This window comes from Hylobates moloch, unplaced genomic scaffold (genome assembly GCF_009828535.3).
Source record: "Hylobates moloch isolate HMO894 unplaced genomic scaffold, HMol_V3 SCAFFOLD_73, whole genome shotgun sequence".
Lineage (NCBI taxonomy): Eukaryota > Metazoa > Chordata > Mammalia > Primates > Hylobatidae > Hylobates > Hylobates moloch.
This window is the reverse complement of record NW_026652348.1, coordinates 1-12,223: the sequence shown is the minus strand read 5'-3', so window position 1 is coordinate 12,223 and position 12,223 is coordinate 1.

Here is a 12,223-nt window from a genome sequence, read left to right as displayed (position 1 = left end):
TTTGATCCACAAGATATCAGCCTGACCTCCAGATAGGGGAGTGGGGTTAGAGACTGAATTTGACCTCACAGACAATGATTCAATCAATCATGTCTACATAATGAAACCCTCATAAAAATCCCAGATGCCGAAGCTCAGTTGAGCTTCCCTGGTTGGCAGTACTCTGCATATTGTCACCCATCGATGTGCCAAGAGGGTGAGGCATCCTGACTTCACAGGAAAAGGACAATGGAAGTGTTTCTCTTGTTTGAGACCCCTAATAGACCTTGCCCTAGGTGTCTCTTCCTTTGGCTGGTTCTGATTTATGTCTTTTTGCTATAATAAAACTGCAATCATAAGTATAACACTTTCTTGAGTTCTCTAAATTGTAGCAAATTGTTGAACCCAAGGGAGTAATGGGAACTCCTAGGTTTGTAGCGAACTAATCAGAAGTTCAGGTGGTATCGAGAGCCCCACACTTGTGGCTGGTGTCTGAAGTGAGGGCATTCTTGTGGAGGCTGTACCCTTAATCTGTAAAGTTTGGCCTAATTCTGGGTGGTTGCTGTCAGAAGCCATTGCTTGGGTCCACAAAGAAGGGGCACACAGTGTGGACTGTGATCAGGGCTCAGGAGAAGTGCAAGGAAATTGTGCTTTCAGGTCATGGAAGGCAGAGGCTTTAGTGCTTGGAATTCTCTCTGTATTCCAGTATCCAAAGCAGAATGTAGCTATAAATTCATAAAGAGGCTGCAGGTAGTGGAGAGAGTAAAATTGCTTCTCTGTGCATCTGGCTTCTACCTCTTTGGTCTTCTCTCTCATGCTCATTGTAGTTTCGTGCCTTTCTTTTACACAGTAACTGTGGTAGACTGAATTACTGGCTTCATAGTGGTGGGGTGTACTTTGTCACCCCTTAATTTTGGGCTTCCCTGTGTGACTTTCTCTGGCCAAAGAGATGTAAACATAGACTTCAAGCATGCTTGCACAGCCGGGCTTGCCCTACGGCTCTGCTTTCTGTGACTCACAATGAGAAAATACCAAATCTGTCCGTTCAACCTGGCCTCAGAATGAAAAATGTGGAGTAGACCTGAATCAAATCCAAAAGCGTTAACCAAGATCAACTGATTGACATACTAGAGTGGACTGGCCCAGCTGAGCTCACCTAGATCAGCTAAATGACAATCAACTTACAGACCCATGAATGGGGAGAATAACTGCCTGATGGTATAAATGCTGAGTTCTGGGGATGGGTTGTTATGCAGCACTATTGAGGCAATACCTAATGCATACAGGGTTCTTACGCAGAATATTCTGACTTTTTCCATGTTAGAGACTCTTACTACTTCTAACAGAGAATCTGTATACCTGATTATAAATAAAACAATTTTATGGCTACCACTGTAGGACATCTATTAGGTTCCAGAGGCTGTACTAAGTGTTTATAAACATAATTTTTATTTCCTTGAAAGCAAAATAGGTAAATTTTACAGGTGAAGAAACTGAGGCTCAGAAAAGTAGTTTCCTTTGTTGAAAGACCCACAGTTAGTGAGTGACAGCATGGCACTGGAAACCCCAGTATTTCTGATTGTGAAGCCCTATGTTCTCTGCTCTACAGCATATTGCAGTATGATGCATCTCAAAAATTAAAAGAACAAAATGACAAGCCCTGCAATATAAGCTTGGATAGTAGTACTGTTTATGAGGATGCCCCCAGAAAACTTTTCTGCATTATTTGGGTTTCCTTAAAATGATGATATGTGCTATCAGATTGCATTCAGAGGAATACTAACTTCTGAAGTGTTATATGGTATTCAAAATTAATCATTCTCCCTTCTGAGTTCCCACAACACATTACTCACATTGCTGCTATAGTGCAGGGTGTCTTGCATTAAATCTAGTTGTTTACATCTGCACTCAGCAGACTGTGAGCTCCCTGAAGGAGGAAATCCTGTCTCATTCCACATTCTGTTTCTTACTAAACCCAGCACAGGATCTATTGCACAGGAAGGCTTCACAGTTTCAAATTCTATTCTTATAGTTTTTAATGATTTGGCATCATTTGGATATCTCGTAGTTGTGTTTCTCCTAAGTAGTTCGTTTACTTTTTATTCCAAACACTGAAAATCATATAAGACAAATTTCAGGAGGTTCATGAACCCACCTAAACTACATGCAGAATTTCAAGTAGGTATCGTGAGATTTCTAAGATGAAATGGTTTGTATTTTCCATCAGATTATTTAAGGGGACCAAGACCTAGAAAAGGTTAGGAGTCATTGAAACACAGATGGGATGTACGAGATGCACTTATATAATCGGTGAGTCCCTCCTGCACCGCCTTCTCTGGATACTGCCTTCTCCTAGGGGCTGGAATGGCTGGCCTAAATGGATCTGAATTTCATGATCCCACCTTCATTCGGAGAAATGAGGGGCCTAGAAGTGGGCATCTAACCCACATCAGGTCGATAAATTTTCTCTCCAAGATATTTGCAAATGGGACAATGAGAGGCTGAGCTCATTAGCTATAAGAAGACAAACATAAAGGCTGCAGAGCCCCAGTCCTAGTGTTATTTTATGAGGACAGCTGCAAGGTGAATAAATGGAAGACAGATGGAAACAGTAAGAATGGAAAGAAGAAGAGACACAAGGTGGCCACCTGGAAATAAAGAAAGTGACCTCCATTTTTGCCCTTCAGTGTTCTAGTCCTCCTGAGATCCAGGTGCTTCCGAGTTCCCGTTCTTAGATTTTTTTGAGAATTATGTTGTTAAACAAACCCTCCCTCTATTTTCTTGATCTAGTTTGAGGAGTTCTTGTTGAAGAGGACAGAGATATGGCAAAACAAGCTCCTTAAAAATGCCGCTACACAAAATAGAGTCAAATTGGATTTCCAGACATGCATTGCCTGATCAACATCCCTCCTCACTTCATCTTATTTTTCTTTTAGATTTTCTCTGTAATGTATTATAATTTGTCTCCGTATGTTGCCTTAAAACCTTGTGGGAACAAGGCAAGGTGTGTATAGATAAATAAGTAAATAAATTAAATATGTGATGGTATTGTCTCTTCCCAGAACCAAGTCAGAGTTGAGGCCAAAAGCCTTAACCTGGAAACCTGGAAATGTAAGAAGCCGTAATGGGAATACAGATGCTTTTTGATTTACAATGGCGCTACATTCTAATAAGCCCATTGTAAATTGAAAACATTTTTAAGTTGAAAATACATTTATACTGTACATCTAACCTACCAAATACTATAGTTTAGACTAGCCTAGCTCAAACATGCTCACAACACTGAATTAGGCTACAACTGAAAAAAATAATCTAGCAACACAGTACAATGTAGAGTATCTGTTGTTTAACCTCATGATTGCTTGGCTGGCTGAGAGCTGCAGCTTGCTGCCACTGCCCAGCATCCTGAGGGTATCATGCCACTTTCTTCTGAATGTGCATCACTTTCGCACCATTGTGAAGTCAAAAACCGTATAAGTCAAACCATCATAAATCGGGGACATCTGTAATTTTACACTGATCATCAATTGTTGATGACTCCTAAGGGCTGCAGATAAATGTCCACAGTTCTCAGACCAGCAGTCAAGATTCTCTGTGATTTGACCCAATTCACTTTTTCAATTTTTCAATAAAAGATTTCACATACGCTGCAGTGTGGTCACATTAAAAGCTCATACCCCATATTATCAGCTTTCTCTTGCTCATGCTGCTTCCTTCTACTTGAAATGCTCTTCTTTTAGCAAAAGATATTTGAAACTTATCCATCCTTCTTATTTTGATGTGAATGCTACTTCTTTCATGCATCCATGCCTAGTATCTTTCTCCTTTCTCCACTGCTATCTCCTCCTTAACCCCAGATTATCAGAAGCCATCTCTTCTTTCTCTGAACTCCCAAAGCATCTGCTGTTTTCTGCTACTCACTACTTTCAACTTGCATCTTATTTGTTCATGTATGTGAATCCCCCACTAAACTCTGAACTTGAACAATCAGCCTTCTCATGCCCCAGGAACCTATGTGGCTAATACACAGTGAGAGATGAACACTTGTATAAGGGAATGTTGAATGGTGCTTCTCTTGTCTAGGGAATTGTGCTGAGCCTTATATGTGAGGACAGTGAATTGCAAGTGCCAGTTTATTGTGAAGAGAGATTATCGCCATATCTCCATAGTACCTAGCAAGAGAGATCCATATTGGTTATTTAACTATAAGCTTGTCTGTTCCTGCCTCATTCGCTACATGCTATCTGTATAAGAGAAAACTTATGGAGATTATCAAGCAATTCTTTAAAGGCAATTGTTAGGAGCAATGTAAACTGTGGTTTTCTTCTCAGCATCACCACAACCCCATGAGGGGAAGTCATAAGAGCCACTGTTAGAGAGACTGGAAGTGGTTTTAAGAGAGGATATTGGCCTTGCTCACTCCCTTTAAGGTAATAGCAGAGGGAAAGGGCAGGCAGCAGTGAGAACAAGCTATTTACTGTCTGGTAGGTTAAGTAGAAGCCATGGAAATTAGCCAGGCTAGAGCTAACTATTCTGGAAGTTTATCCATGTGGCAGCCTGCTGGGGTTGGAGGGCCCAGCAGTAGAAAAGGGCTTCATGGTATGTACCACTAGAAGGCAGCTGCAGAAAGGAATCCTGAGAAGTCAGAGGGAGAGAGCACCACTGTGTCAGGGCGTGGTCTAGTCCACAACTATCCACAGGGAAGCTCTGATGAATTCACCAATGAACCCCGTGCCTATTGCCTAAATGTAGGTCGTTGCCATGTTTGAGGGCATTTGACAGGATAGCACTGCATAATCCTACTTAAGTAAAAAGTCCTTTGCCTAGATTTTTTTCTAGGGTTTTTATAGTTTTGGGTTTTACATTTAAGTCTTTAATCCAACTCGAGTTAATTTTTGTGTAAGGTGTAAGGAAGGGGTCCAGTTTCAATTTTCTGCATATGGCTAGCCAGTTCTCCCAGCACCACTTATTAAATAGGGAATCCTTTCCCCATTGCTTGTTTTTGTCAGGTTTGTCAGAGATCAGATGGTTGTATGTGTGCGGTCTTATTTCTGAGTTCTTTTTTCTGTTCCATTGGTCTCTGTGTCTGTTTTTGTATCAGTACCATGCTGTTTTGGTTACTGTTGCTTTGTAGTATAGTTTGAAATCAGGTAGCATGATACCGCCAGCATTGTTCTTTTTGCTTAGGATTGTCTTGGCTATTTGTGCTCTTTTTGTTTCATATGAATTTTAAAACAGTTTCTTCTAATTCTGTGAAGAATATTAATGGTAGTTTAATGGGAATAGTATTGAATCTATAAATTAGTTTGGGCAGTATGGCCATTTTCATGATATTGATTCTTCCTATCCATAAGCATGGAGTGTTTTTCCATTTGTTCCTCAGCATATTAATGCCAGAACAGAAAACCAAGCACTGCATATTCTCACTTATAAATGGAGCTGAACAGTGGGAACACATGGACACATGGTGGGAGACAAAACATGCTGGGGCCTGTTGGGAAGGGCAAGGAGGAAGGAGAGCATCAGGAAGAATAGCTAATGGATGCTGGGCTTAATACCTAGGTGATGGGTTGATCTGTGCGGCAAACCAATATGGCACATGTTTACCTATGTAACAAACCTGCACATCTTGCACATGTACCCTGGAACTTAAAATTTGCAGCAGAAAAAAAATAACATAAAAATAAGTCCTTTGCTCTTGTTGCTCTTCTTCCCCAGAAACAGGGGTGGAGAGTAGGCGACTCAAGGGAAGTGAAGAAGAGACCATGGCCTTCTCGTCTGCTGCTTGCCCCAAGCCCATAGTTCAGGCTTGAAGTAAGGGAAGAAAAGCTTTGAATTGGATGAAAATGTGAAGTAATAATTATAATACCTGGCCTTTTCATGTCTAAGGATAAGATCATCTTAATACCTAGACTTGACCAGGAAATGATAAGCCTGTGGGATGAGTAAGCTTGCAGAGATGGGAAAACAATAGGATGTTTGCAGGAGAAGATAAAAGCAAACTAACAAACATAGCTGGTTTCTGCCTCTACTCTCCTTCACCAATCTCCCTGAGTTTAGCCCATTTACTAGCTACAGTTTGCTGGGTAATAATTAAAGTGCTGTCATTCTGATAGAATGTTATGCTTCTGGTCTATCGTCACCCTTCTGAAGTTTTTTTTCTCCTAGTGGTAATAATGGTCCCACCGTGAGTCATCCCAGCACTCCCATAGAACCCGTTCTGAGATGCGAGACTGAGTTTCCCAGGGCTACCAACTGGCATGAGGCTCAACCGTCTATTGCTGTGGGAAAGAGTTAAGCAGCCCCATTACCACATAACTAATATCATGGAATTAAGTGTGCAAAAGCTCCAAATAACTTGCTCAGTGTCATATAGCAAGTCTGAGGCAAGACTAGAACTAGGAAGATCATCCATGTTTTTGGATTTCTAATGACACCGGTCTACCTGTACACATTCTAATGCTCTTCAAGTGCTCAGAGAGCTAGTCAGTCTTCTCAAAAGAGGAAAAGGAGGAGATATGGTTCACGTTGTAATGAGTATTCAGTGTGTCCTGTGCTGTGATGCACACTTTACCAGAATCATTGTATCTGATCCTCACAATTCTATGAGGACAGTTAGCCAGAGGTCACGAAAACAGGCCACGATAGCCATGGCCTTCACCTCCATGCTGCTGCCTGAAAGCTTGGTTCTTGAAATCTCTTGGTGTTTTTTTCTCTTTTTAGCATCATTCACAAATAAATCATTCAAATTGCTTAAAATATCCAACACTGTAGAAGCAATTGCATTGATTCAAAATCATTCAGTCATATGAATATTAATAACATGTAGAAAAACATTTTAATGAACTATGAATAGACATTTCAACCCTAAGAATTAAAATTGATATTTTAGTGCTTATATCTCTGATACTGATAAATTCAGTCATTGGGTTGATACATAAAACATATCAGTTTTATGTATTAAGATGCTACATGAAATTCTCAAGGTTATTAATATCCTACATTGACTGATGTTTTATCTGTTATTTTTCATAACATGCCTATTGTTGAGCAAGGAAAAAGAGATGACAATGCCATTCTTTTTCCTTGCTGTCTGGTGAGGCAGTCACCTTTCTCACTTATTAAGAGTTAGCATCAAGCCCTGAGTTCCTTGATAGGAAATACTTTATCAGTGTCATCTCAAAGGAAGGAAATGAGCAATAGCTGCTGTTGAAAGCCATACCTTGCTTTTGGAAAATTCTACTAAAATAAAATGTTAGCATTTGTTCTCACACATCAAAGACCTGGCAAAAATCTGGTTTCATGTCAACGTGAAGCATAGCTGAATAATGGAAAGTGACCTTTGGGTTTTAAAAAATTCCCTTTCTAGATTTTGTATTCATTTTTCTATGCACAAGACATAAAACTACAAAGACCTTGGACTACATTGACAATTTTTTTGTGCCTAAGACCTATTTGTTATCAGAATGTTTTAATGCCAAGTCTCGGGATTTCGACTTTCCACTTACTCCCAATATCACTTTTAAAAAATTCGTAAATAATGAGGTTTTAGAAATAAGGGTGCCTCTTTCTCAAAAGTTCCTTTTTGTGTGACTGTTTCTAGAATTTCACAGATAAATAAAAACAATACAGTTTTCTTTGCTAAAGAGCTTACTTGTTAAACAGACCATCAAAGTAATGGCTATATCTTGCATGAGATACTGGTAATTTCCAAAGAGCTGTAGTTGCTGAAAAAGAAACAAAAGCCAATATAAATGTGGCATCTGCCATCATAGCCTTTTTATTATTCCCTACATTCTTTTTAAGCCATTAGGAGGCAGCTGTTACTTTTTTCTCCTCTTCAGGAAGAAAATGACTAACCTAAAATTATTAGCATCTCATTGTATAGAATGAGGCCAGACGACTATTTTCCCTGCATTTAACCTACTTCATATTAGCGACAAAAGTCAATTATTTGAGAACCACCCTCCTATTGGGTGCATTAATTACCTGACAGCTGTAGTCTCAGCCTAGGCAGTTGAATTCTCAACATAAGATATTAAAGCCTGAATGTTCCCTTAGAAATGTTATACTTAAAATTCGAAGTGAAGGTGCAATTCATTCACTAGGCATTGCTTTCCATCCTCACCCATGGTATGCGTTTACAACATAGGTCTCTTGGAGTCCATTCACTTTCACAAACTGAGCAAAGGCTCCTACCCTAAGTAAGCCCATTGCAGAATTCAGTCTGGTACATCTGCCTTTTTAAGGTTTGTGTAGACAGAACTTCTTTCGAGTTCACATTATAGAGTTGAAGTATTTAGATATGAAAGTCAAATCATTACTCTCCAGGAAGTTGCCTTGCAATATTTCTTGCAGCCAGGTCTGTTTATCTGTTTCATATCTGTCGACTAAGCACCAAACTATAAACTGGTTCTGAGCACATTACACACCAGATTTATGCACATGGAAAGTATTGCTGGCTTCTCAGAGAGTGAATCCAAGTCCCAGAAGGTACCAGGTTAAGGTTTTTCTGCAACACTCTTATTTAGGTCTAGACCACTAGAATGAATGGCTGCAGAGTGGACTATGGTTTCTACCCTATCCATGGAGGCTTTGGAAATGAATTTCTGCTTTCACATGTTTGAAAGGCTGCCATTGGTTCCTCAGTGTCCCTGTCAACCTCCAATTCTTCCTCTGTCTTCTTTACTTTTCTTTCTCATGTCCTTTCCTCTGCTTTTCACCTGAGAGTGGTAAAATTATATATTCGGAATGAGATGGAGCAGGAAGAAATTTCCAACTGCAGCTTTAGTTTTTCTTCTAGGAGAAGCTTTCATGGAACTATGGAGGGCTCTGAAAAATCAGCTTCCCAGAAGCAGGTTTTGGCCAAAGGCAAGACCTAATTTGTTTTTTTGGATGAAGAACTTGAATCCAGGTTTTCTGACTCCCAGTCCAGTTCTTGTTTCTTCCCACCAAGTTGCCTTTGAGCCCTCTGTGTGTGATCCTTGCAAGCAATAGCCCACTGGATGGTATAATCTTGTGGCCCTCTTATTCACTTCTCAAACCTCCCAGGAAAGCAATAGAATAATCCCTCCTGAAGCGTTCCTTGAGCCTGTTGAATCATTTTACTGTAGTACAAGCTATGACTGGACTAATGAAGATTATTTTCAGCCTATACATAGTTCTTCCATACAGCTAATTAATTTTTAAATGGCTATTTTCATCATTTAATTTTGAGTCTTTTTCAGTTTCAAAGAATTTCTGATTCTTTACTAATGATTTCCCTGACTGTATAAATTCTAGGTACCTTCAGGAATAAGGGTCCATTGTGAAAGGTCTTTAGTATTCTAGTCCTTCAAAGCAAATTCAACAACTTATCTTCCTTTTTACCTCTTCTTAGTCTTCTGTTGAAAATATTCCACAATTGGAGACTCATCCATTTCCTGCTGAATTATATCTAGGCTGCTTTGAAGCTCTCTTCATACTCCAAAAGAAGAAACAGGGTTTTGGAGAGGTCAAGAGTCTCAGGTTATCAAGAGAAAAACAACACACTAGAAAACTCACCTACCACTACTTATTTCTAGTTCCACATTTCATGCACAGTTATACCAGGTTCCTGAGTTTGCAGACACCTATTTTGAGAAATGTCATTTATTTATAAAACATTAAATCTTGTATAGGAGCTACACCCTGAATAATAAATTAGTGACATAAATGCAATTAGAGCTGAGACAAAATGATTTTGGTTCATACCCAATAGAGCAGTAATGCACTGATAAACTGGATTATGCCGTACATGGTCAAGTATTTAAATACTCCAAAAGATGAAACGAGAGCAGCTCGGCCTTCTCTGTTTAAAAAGAAATAAAAATAAAAATTGGTTATGTATGATAGATGTCTCTCAACTTCTTTTATATTTAAAACGAGTTATATTTTTAGTAGCCTGTTGACATACATTCACTTAATCATGAATTCATCCTCCTATTTATTTAACCACTCATTCATTCATTCTCTCCTTCAATCATTACCTTACTCATCGGTTCATTTACTCAGTTTTATTTAGGGCTTATGAAGTACCAACATTATGCTAAGAGTCATAGAGGATATAAAATGAATCAGGCACACTCCTCATTTTCAACAAGTCAGTTAAGTGAGAAGATTACTATGTGTATTATAAACACAATACAACATTATGATAAGGTGCAAAATTTCAAGCATTGACTTGCTTGTGACTCATTACATCTTAACAATACGTGCTTCCTGGGAATTGCATTGTGTGTGCTTTAGAGGTCCTTGGAGACATAAAGCTAAAGGATAGGTGCTTTGACATTTTAGGAAGTGCGAATGTGACTCTAATATTTGAGATGAAATGGGTAACGTTGGCTTTGATATTGCGGGAAGACCCCAGGGTAATAATCTGAGTGGACCGTAAAGATCAAGAGATCAAGACGACAGTAAAAAATGCAGCTTAAAAAGTAGATATTTCTCCTTTAAAAAAATTCGGTCTTAGCTATTAATGCAGTAACAGGTTTTCCGAATGGTGGATTATGACAGGTTAAAAGAAAACAATGTGAGGTAGCAGCACGTGATGCGAGAGTGGGACCTCAGCAAACCAGCTCTCCTTCAGCCTCCTCTAGTCAGGGCAGAAGTAATCCACATGGGACGTGACCCAGATCCACTTCATTTCCAGTCCCCAGTAACATGGACACCTGCTCTGCTCAAAGATGTGGTCAACAGAACAGGGACATGAAAAGAAGAACCTAAAAGCCAAACTACTAACCACTTTGTCTCAGGCAAAATGAGAAGGCAAGGGTGGGAGAGAGGCCAGGATATTTTGGGAAGATATTTTCTACCAAGCTGTGAGGTGCTGTCATTTGTTTTCAACACCAAGGATGAAGCAGAAGACAAGCTGAGAAGGGGCAAGCATGTGAAGTATGGATCATTTTCCCAAGTCTGATATAAACATTGCGATTTCATTGTTTTTCTCTGCAATCGTGGGTAGTTCCAGGAAAATTAAGACACCCAGATTCAAAGGAAAGTACAAGAAACTATTCTAAGTAAAGGATAAATAGGCCTCCAAAATTACTGCTATTTCTAATGATTGTGAATTTTAAGTAGCTCATGCATTGATCTATGCATTCTACAAACGTTCACTGAATGATCTGATATACCCAGCATAGTGCTAGGCATAATGCTTGATACAAAAATCACTAAGACACAGTCTTTGCCCTAAAGGACTTGAACTATAGCAACAAGTAAATCATGTTTCAAAAGACAAAGATGAAAATCCATGGATTTGAACCTATGCATCTAAAACTGTATCTCATTGCCTCTCTGGAGTGCTTTCTCAGGATAAGTATGCATCAAGGGTAGAAAAAGTAAAATGAACCTAACAGAGCTGAACCACATCTAATTTTTATGAGTCCATGAAATATAAAAGCAAGGAGTTTCTACCCTAGAGTCTTACTGAGCCATCTGCCACTGGAGAAATTTTACATCATGACTTGTATTCCGTAACAGTACACTGCACTCATAAATGCACTGGGCCACATGCATGAGGAGGAGCATCTGAAGTTCAAATGCCACTGCATGTTGAATGGATCAAGTAGGCACTTTGCACTACTATCCAGGAGCTCAAACTCCCTGCGAGGCCTCCACATCTGGTTCTCTAGCTTAACCAGGAGCTCAAACTCCCTGCAAGTCCTCCACCTCTGGTTCTCTAGCTTAACCACCACAATTCTCATCTGAGAAGTCTTCTAGCCCAGTTGCGCCAACTGGCCCCTGCCTTCTCCAGTTACAACACTGTGTCTAAACATGGCTACCGCATTTTCCCCACCTGGAATTCCTTCTCACCTCCTTTCTGTTCACATAAGTCTCACCCATTTTTCGAGTTGCAACTCCCCTACTGAAACCTTCCCTCCTGGCTTGAGTTCTCACACTCAACTGCCAGAACATTTGCTGTACTGTTTGGACATTAATTTATTTCAAGCAAATTTATTGAGCACCTCCCATGCATCAGACATCGTATACATATATATAATTTTGTGTGTGTATGTATGTGTATAAAGCATGCCTGATGCATGAGAGACACTCAATAAATAATGTATATATTTGTGTGTATGTGTGTGTATATATATTAATGTATGTATATATGTATATATGTAAAGGAAATATTTCTCCTTTAAAAAAATTCAGTCTTAGCTGTTAATGCAGTAACAGGTTTTCTGAATGGTGGATTATGACAGGTTAAAAGAAAACAATGTGA